This window comes from Dromiciops gliroides, chromosome 3 (assembly GCF_019393635.1).
Source record: "Dromiciops gliroides isolate mDroGli1 chromosome 3, mDroGli1.pri, whole genome shotgun sequence".
NCBI lineage: Eukaryota > Metazoa > Chordata > Mammalia > Microbiotheria > Microbiotheriidae > Dromiciops > Dromiciops gliroides.
In genome coordinates, this window is record NC_057863.1 from 282172106 (window position 1) to 282181722 (window position 9617).

The following is a 9617-nucleotide window of genomic DNA, read 5'->3' on the forward strand; positions in this document are numbered from 1 at the left end:
TAAAATACATTGGATAAGGAACCTATAATAAATATCTATCAGAGCAAGGCAGCTAGGGGGTACTAGGCCTTAAAAAAAATAGTACCAGGCCTGGAGTCAGGAATACCTGAGTTCAAATCCTACTTCAGACATTTACTAGCTACATGATCCTGGGCAAGTCACTTAATCTCTGTATCAGTTTCTTTGTCATAAAATGGGGATAATAATAGCACCTACTTCTTAGGTTGTGGTGGGGATCAAATGAGATACTAATTATAAAGTGCTTAGCACAGTTCCCAGCACTTAGAAAGCATTATAGAAAGACTAGCTATTATAATTACTATTACATAGGTATATATCGGTATAGGCCTATATAAATATATGGAAGATACCTCTGTAGGATATTTAAGTTCATTTGAGTTTTCAAAATATGTAGCTATGCAGTTGTTAGGTGGTATAGATCGAAGGATAATAAAATGGGCAATCTACAGAAAATGGGTTAAAATATGATTAAAACTTAAAATTTTGTTGTGCATACATTTTTTCCAGAAAGCCAGCCATTAAACATTTATCAACACAGCCCTGCTTCAATCTAATTCCCATCAGTTTGCTCCCTTTCCATCAAATGCTCATTGCACAAGAGATAATAAAAAATAGAAAATAATGACTAACCCCACTCATTCAAACAAAATAGTAAACAGAAATAAAAGAAGTTATAAAGATTAGATTATATCAGAGAATACAGAGTAGACTGAAGATGAGATCTCAACTCAGACCAAGAGAGAAGCCCTAATCCCTGACAAGGAGAACATCTCCGAAGTGACTAGGGAAGCAAGCTAGAAATTAGAGACATGAATCATCAGCACAGAGCCTACAATTGAATCTGTGGGAGCTGATAAGATCACCTAAAGAAATGAGGGACAGCTAGATGGCACAGTGGATAAAGCATTGGCCCTGTATTCAGGAGGACTTGAGTTCAAATCTGACCTCAGACACTTGACATTTACTAGCTAGTAACCCTCTTTGCCCTGAGAGAAAAAAAAGAAATAATATTGAGAGAGAATGAAAAAGGGTCCAGGGCAGAAGCCTGTGGAATACCCAGGGTTAGTGGGTATGACTTGGATGAAGATCCAGCAAAGGCAACTGAGAGGACCATATAAGTAGGTGGGAAACCAGGAGAGAATAGTAGTGTCAGACAACCTAAAGAGAGGAGAGTTTCCAGGAGAAAGCAACTGACTGTGTCAAAGTCTGCAAAGAAATTAAGAAAGATGAGGCCTGGGGCAGCTAGATGGTGCAGTGGATAGAGCACTGGCCTTGGAGTCAGGAGTACCTGAGTTCAAATCCGACCTCAGACACTTAACACTTACTAGCTGTGTGACCCTGGGCAAGTCACCTAACCCCAATTGCCTCACTAAGAAAAAAAAAAAAGAAAGAAAGAAAGATGAGGCCTGTGAAAAGGTCATTTGATTTGACAACTAAAAGATCAATAGTAACTTTGAAGAGAGCAGTTTCAGTCAAGTGATGAGATCAGAAGCCAGACTCTCTTCTTGAGAGTCAGAGGAAAGGAAGTGGAGGCACTTATTGTATATAGTCTTCTTAAAAGAGTTTAGCCACAAAAGGCAAGAGGGATATGAGATGGTAGCAAATGGATCACATGAAAGTTTTTTTAAGGATGGCGGAGACCCAAGCATGTTTGTAGGCAGTAGGAAAACTTGCAGAAGACAAGGAGAAATTGAAGATAAGTGAGAGTGGGGATGACAGAGGTGGCAATCTGTTTGAGAGGATGGGATGGAATGGGATTACTTGGGTATGTAGAGGAGTTTACCTTGGCAAGGAGAAAGACCACTTCTTCATGGGAGACAGAGGTAAAGGAGGAGATAGTGGCATCTGGATCATGTAAGATGAGGAGGAGGGGAGAGAGGAAACACAGCAAACAGCCTCAGTTTTTTTTAAGTAAAATATGAGGCAAAGTTTTCAGCTGAGAAGGGGAATGTAGGGGAGCCTTGGGAGGTTTATTACAAAAGGTGAAATAGTTGGTTTCAATTATATGGAATTGAAATGTTTTTCATGAAAAAAGTGTGCACAAATAATATAAGGAGGGAGTCGAGTGGAAGGGAAAAAACTTTATCAATCTGATAATGGTCAAAATATGGATATAGATATCTAATCCATATTTTCTCTCTCCTCTGTGTGTCTGTGTATACATGTACACACAAATATCCAAGAGAAATAAGTAACTAACACGAATCCATGACCAAAAATCTATCCTACACGAACATGTGGTCAAAAAACAAGAACAAAAAGTTATCAAAAGAATAATTATAAAAGAACAACCATATGAATGATTATTTCAAGTTATAGAAGAAATGTCAAATAATAAGAGAATACTTTTTTTTCTTTTTTTTTTTTTTGGTTGGGCAATGAGGGTTAAGTGACTTTCCCAGGGTCACACAGCTAGTAAGTGTGTAAAGTGTCTGAAGCCGGATTTGAACTCAGGTCCTCCTGAATCCAGGGCCGGTGCTCTATCCACTGCGCCACCTAGTTGCCCCAAGAGAATACTAATATTAATAATCAAATAATAAAAGAAAAGTGAAAATAAGAGAAAATTGTCAAAATAATCTTAACGTTTCACCTCATAAAAGATGGGAATAGGCAATGTTGGAGGGTTGTAGAAAGTCAGGCACACTAATATACTTACTTGGTGCAGCTGTAAATTGGTCCAACTATTCTGGAATTTTGCTAAGAAACTAACTAGAATGCCTATACCCTTTGATCCAGTGATCTCAATACTAAGCATATGTACCAAGTTGGGGAAAAAGAGCAAGAAAGTTCTTAAATACCAAGATATTCATAGCAGCACATTTTATAGCAACAAAAAATAATAAACCAAGTAGATATCATCAATTGGGGAATAGCCAAGCAATGGATGGCTCATAAATGTAAAGGAATATTACTATGCTATAAGAAATGGCAAACATGGGGGCGGCTAGGTGGCGCAGTGGATAGAGCGCCGGCCCTGGAGTCAGGAGTACCTGAGTTCAAATCTGGCCTCAGACACTTAACACTTACTAGCTGTGTGACCCTGGGCAAGTCACTTAACCCCAATTGCCTCACTAAAAAAAAAAAAAAAAAAGAAAAGAAAAAAAGAAATGGCAAACATGAAGAATTCAGAGAAGCATGGGTAGGTATATAAATTGAAGGAAAGTGGAATAAGCAGAACCAGGAAAACAATATGCACAATAACTACAATAATTGTAAAAAGTAAAGGAAAAAATCCTTAGAAAATGAATGCATTATAATTATAATGAGCAAACTTGGTATCAAAGAAGATGATAAAATGCATCTTCCTCTCTTCTGTGAAGTGATGGGAACCAGGCATGATTGTAGAAGGCTTCATATACTGTCATACTGTTGATGCTCAATTGCTTATTTTTTCTTAATCTTTATTTCTCATTTTCTTTTTGTTACAAGAGACAGATTCCTGGGCAAGGGGGGGATGAGGCATGTATTTGAAATGAAGATCATATGAAAAGAAAAAGGATTGTTTTTTTAAAAGTTGGATTGTCTGTTCCAACATGTACTACTTTCACTTTCTCCTGCTCTCTTCCCCATATAATCTTGTTGCTTTGCTTTTAAGTATGTCACTTTAAAAACTCTGGTTCGTCATTTGAATGAATTTTTTAATGTGTTTTGAATTTAAAGAGGCACATTATCATATAGACTGACAATGAATGAGTTCATGTGATAAAAATGCAGAAAATTTTTGACAAGCAGAATGACTAGCATAATGAAGCAGTTTTCTTCTTTATATATATATATATATGTGTGTGTGTGTGTGTATAATACTGTATACACACACTCACATCATGATCCTTAGGAAGTAATGAGAAATGTCCTTCAGAAGCCATATTTTATAAGAATAATAGGACTTAGAGATGGATAAAACCAAACAAATCATTTCATAGCTAGTTCTGTATAAATTACATAATTGTTTCTTACATTATATTTCTTCAATCACAAGTTTATAGTTCCCTCTGGCATAATAAAGTACTCTAATGAACATCAGGGTAAAATGGTGTAGTCTAAACACTAGCTACTTAAACTATGGGTTACAACCCCATATGGAGTCTTGTAACTGAATGTGGGGGTCAATGCAGCCTTAGTTCTGAATACATACTATGTACACTTTGTACTACACATGTCATTATGGGGGGGGGTCGAATAAAACTTTCTCAAGTGAAAAGGGGTCAGGAGTGGAAAAAAAATTAACAAGCCCTGGTCTAAACTAAATACTTGGCATTTCTTTCAGCCAAAATGTCAAAAACCAGAAGTATTTTTCCTCTTTTAGGGAAAGAAAATGTCAAGTTTTGAAATGGATCAAATTATGACAGTCTGAAATTATGAAGGCACATTAATTAATAATGTTATCAAGCATTTTAAGTATCTACTAACTGACAGACCTCATGCAAGGCACTGGGAATACAGCTACACACATATACATATATATGTGCATGTATGTATGTATTCCTCATCATTGAAACTTTCACCTTTTGGGATAAACTTCCCAAAGCTCATATTTTCCTTTATAAATTGAGGCTACTTGCTGTGTGCTTCCTGGCTCTCTCCTCCTCCTCCGCATCTTACATTACCTGGATGCTTTGTATATATATATATACCTCTGTGTATGTGTGTGTGTTTTCGTGTGTGTATTATTGCTGTTCATTCAGTTATGTCTGAAGTTGAAAGGGACTAAGTTCAAATCTTACCTCAGACACTTACTAGCTATGTGACTGCTGGGCAAGTCACTTACCCCCAATTGCCTTCAATAACTGGAGCCATCTCCACTCGACCTGATGTATATCTTGCCACCAGACCCAGATGACTCTGGGGAGGAGATAGTGAGGTTGGTGACCTTGCACAGCCCCTCCCTCACTTAAATCCAATTCAATCCAAGTCATGATGTCACGCAATGCCACGGTCCTCTTCGAGAATGAAGGACAGCTCCCTCTGCTCCCATTGGGTGAGTTCAGAGACCAGGCTGAAAGCTGGAGCTCCTCCTGTACAGTCCCCCCACTTCCCTACCCCCTCCCCGGCTTCTGGCAGGGTGCTCTTTGCCTAAGGGGAGGGGGTGAGGACGAAGGAGGTGGGGTGATGAGGTTCTGCAAGAGGCAGGATCCCGCATTGGGGACGAGCCGGGCGGAACTATGGGGAGGAAGACTATAAGTACCACCGCCACTCTTCCCACCACAACCAGCACCCACTGTCTACCCACCTGTCTCCCGATGAACGCCGTAGAAAGAACAACCAGGGTTCTGGCAGAAAACAGCGCAAATGCCCAGGAGCTTCCCTCCCCCCCCCAACCCCGAGAAACCCCCACCATTGAAGAGGGTGAGGAAGACGAGGATGAGGTCAGTGAGGTGGAGAGTGCCCAAACAGTTGCCCCCCCAACCGTCTCCAAGCTCCACTCCTACTTCCGTCCAGTTCTTCCTCCAGGAGGATGATAACGTAGACCGAAAGCTAGAGGGACCTGTTCCTTCTCCCCCACCACAGCCCTCTCACCAGGAGACAAGCCCCAGAGCCCCCAAAGGGGCCCAGGTTGGGGCTTCGGCAGAAGAAGCATCCGGAGGTGCTGTCGGGGAGAGGATGGAGAAGCCTAGGGTCGTCTTCCTGCTAAGGCCCAACCTGGCCACCGAAGCTACAACCTGCAGGAGAGGCGGAGAATTGGGAGCACGACGAGGGGTGAGCAGGCATTGCTGCCCCCGTGTGCCTACCGATGAAAGTGAAGCCCAGACCCTGGCCATGCTGACCTGGACCTCATGAAAAGCCACCGGTTTGAAGACGTCCCAGGTGTGCCTCGTCATTTAGTGAGGAAGAATGCCAAGGGACCTGGGGGGGGGGGGGGAGGACGGGCAGAGAGGGGAGAGAGCCTGGCCCCACACCACGTACTCGACGCCAGCCTCCCCATCAGCCCCACGAGGTGTTTGTGGAACTGAATGAGTTCTTGCTGGACAAAAACCAGGAGCCTCAGTGGAGGGAGACGGCGGATGGATCAAGTTTGAGGAGGGTATAGAGGAGAGCAAGTGCGGAAAGCCCCACTTGCCTCACTTTCCTTCTGAAGCCTCCTAGAACTCCGGAGAACCCTGGCACATGGGGCTGTACTCCTAGACCTGGATCAGCAGACACTGCCAGGGGTGGCGCACCAGGTGGTAGAACAAATGGTCATCTCTGACTAGATGAAGGCTGAGGACCGAGCAAATGTACTTTGGTCCCTGCTGCTGAAACAAAGCCATCCAAGTGATGAGAAAAATTTCTCGTCCCCCGGAATATCTTTGCTGGCTCCCTGGGGTCCCTGCTTGGGCATCACCATGGCCAGGGGGCTGAGAGTGACCCCTATGTCACTGAGCCTCTTATTGGGGGAGTTCCAGAGACTTGCCTGGAGGTAGAGAAAGAGCTCTGTGAAGGATCATCTCCATTGCCCATCACCACACATCTTGTAGATGTTAGAGGAAGTATTTGAATTCAGACCTTTCTGGCTCCCAACGGCAGTGCTTTATCCCCTGAGCCACATAGCTGTCTGGTCACAGCTGTGCCTCCTCATCAATCGGGACCTCCCTCCTTCTGCCCCTGCTGCAGGCATTACTCTATCCAAGTCCAAACACGAGATGGAGCTGCTGGAAAAAATTCCTGAGAACGCTGAGGCTACTGTGGTGCTCGTGGGCTGCGTAGAGTTCCTGTACAGTCCCACCATGGCCTTTGTGGGGCTGCGGGAGGCAGCCGAGCTGGATGCTGTACTGGAGGTGCCTTGCCTGTGCGCTTCCTTTTCTTGCTGCTAGGTCCAAGCAGTGCCAACATGGACTACCACGAGATTGGTCGCTCCATCTCTACTCTCATGTCTGACAAGCAATTCCATGAGGCAGCCTACCGGGCAGATGAGAGGAAGGATCTGCTGACGGCCATCAATGCCTTCTTGGACTGCAGTGTGGTACTGCCACCTTCAGAGGTGCAGGGCGAGGAGCTACTTGATCCGTTGCCCACTTCCGGCGGCAGAAGCTCAAGAAGCGGTGAGGAGCAGGAGTGGCTCTTGCCCACGGGCGCTGGGCTAGAGCCCAAATCCCCTCAGGATAAGGCGCTCCTACAGATGGCGGAGGAAGCAGGGGGAGGAGATGATGATGACCCTCTTCAGTTTACGGGCCGACCCTTTGGAGGACTGATCAGGGATATATGGCACCGTTATCCTCGCTACCTAAGTGATTTTCGAAATGCACTAGGCCCTCAGTGTTTGGCAGCTGTCATCTTCATCTACTTTGCTGCCTTGTCCCTTGCCATTATTTTTAGGGGGATGCTCGGGGAAAAGACAGAGGATCTCATTGGTGTGCCTGATCTGATCATGTCCACGACTCTTCAGGGCGTGATCGTCTGCCTGCTGGGTGCCCAGCCCTTGCTCATCATTGGCTTTTCTGGGCCCCTGCTGGTCTTCGAGGAAGCATTCTTCATGTTCTGCAGCTCCAATGGCCTGGAGTACGTGGTGAGCCGAGTATGGATCGGGTTTTGGCTGGTGCTCCTGGCTCTGCTAATGATGGCACTAGAGGGCAGCTTCCTCTTCCGCTTTGTCTCCCCGTTCACCCAAGAGACCTTTGCCTTTCTCAGCTCCCTCATTTTCATCTATGAGACCTTCTTCAAACTGGTCAGGATCTTCCAAGAACAACCACTCCATTGTTGAGATTTCTACAGTGGCAATGTCTCAGAGTCAGTCAAGGTTCAGAATAAAATATGGACAGAAATGATGGTGGTGCTGAGCAATGAGAGTGTACCCAGTGAGAAGAAGGGACAGAAACCAAAGGGTTAGCCCAGTACAGCCCTGATGTCCCTGGTGCTCATGGCTGGGGCCTTTTTCATTGCCTTCTTCCTTAGAAAGTTCAAGAACAGCCGATTCTTCCCTGGGAGGATCCGAAGGGTGATCAGAGAATTTGGGGTTCCCATTGCAATTCTCATCACGGTGCTGGTGGATTACAGTCTTAAAGACATCTACACCCAGAAGCTGAGTGTGCCCAGTGGATTCTCGGTGACAGCCCCTGAGAAAAGGGGCTGGGTAATCCATCCTCTGGGCAAAAATGGGGACTTTCAGGTTTGGATGATTTCAAGCTTTCTGCCCGCCATCCATGTCTTCATCCTTATCTTCATGGAGACTTGGGTCACAATGTTGATCATTTCCAAGAAGGAAGCATGCTGCAGAAAGGCTCTGGCTTTCACCTGTACCTGCTGCTGACTGTGGCCATAGGAGGGCCCTGTGCCCTCTTCTGCCTGCCCTGGTTAGTCGCTACTACCTTCCACTCCATCAATGCACTTGCTGTCATGAGTAAAGCTGTGGCACCGGGGGACAAGCCCAAGATCCAAGAAGTCAAGGAGCAGAGGGTGATGGGGTTACTACTAGTGGCCGTGCTCCTGGGTCTCTCCATGGTGATTGGGGACCTGCTGCGTCAGATCCCCTCGGCTGTCCTCTTTGGGATCTTCCTATATATGGGTGTGACCTCCCTAAATGGCATCCAATTCTACGAAAGACTACACTTGCTGCTTATCCCATCCAAGAACCACCCAGATGTCACTTATGTCAAGAAGGTTCAAACCCTTAGAATGTACTTATTCACAGCCTTGCAGCTCCTGTGCCTGGCCCTGCTCTGGGCTGTCAAGTCCATATCTGCCTCTCTTGTCTTCCCTTTCATCCTCACTCACAGTGCCTCTCTGGATGGTGCTGCTCACAAGAATCTTCAGAGAGAGAGAGAGATGAAATGCCTGGATGCTAATGAGGTTGAGCCACTGTTAGATGAGAAGGAGGGCATGAATGAGTATAATGAGATGCCCATGCTGGTGTAGGGTGCTGGACCGGAGGCACAAGACTGAGGGAGAGAAGGACAGAGTGACCAGGGACCTTGGTAGGGGGAACAAGTTCCCCTCCATCCCCCTTCCCATCATTTTAAGTGAATAATTTAAATTCCTCCCCAAGCAGTAATGTGCTTTGCCTCTTCCCCTCAAAAAAAAAAAGAGAATGAAGGACAAACCACATTTTATAGATGAGGCACTGAAGCCAATAGGGGTTTAGTGACTTGCCCAGGATCACACAGCTAGCAAGTGTCTGAAACCTGATTCGAACTCAGATCTTCCTCATTCTGGGCATAGTACTCCATCCACTGTGCTCCTTTCTGCTCCATGTGCTTATATACACACATATATATGCATGTATGCATATACATATATACATGTATGCATGTGTGTGCAATACATATATACACATATACACATATAATTATATATATATATAAATGTAAAGGTGGGGTTGAAGCCTTACCACCCCATTTAGTCTGATACCGTTACTCAGAACCTATCATTAGGTTATATGAAAAAAAATATCTTAAACAGAATGACACTGCAAAAGAATTAATAATTGGGTAGGTCTAAGAAACCTGGCCAGGCCCTAAAGATTGGTTATTAACCATCACACAATTTTTGGTGGAATCTAGGAATCTATTACAGAATTTGGATCAAGTATGGCTTTCTAGCATACTGATAAAGAAGAACTAACTGCCAGTGGAGGAAGGAGAGGCCTCAGCTTCATCACTGGCCAGCTCTCTCTCTGCCCCCTC

The 9617-nt window shown here is 44.6% G+C and overlaps 1 pseudogene; it reads left to right on the forward strand.

Annotated features, from left to right (window-relative positions):
• Positions 1-4938: 4938 nt before the first annotated feature.
• Positions 4939-8850, forward strand: LOC122747477 (annotated as a pseudogene).
• The last annotated feature ends 767 nt before the right edge of the window (positions 8851-9617 follow it).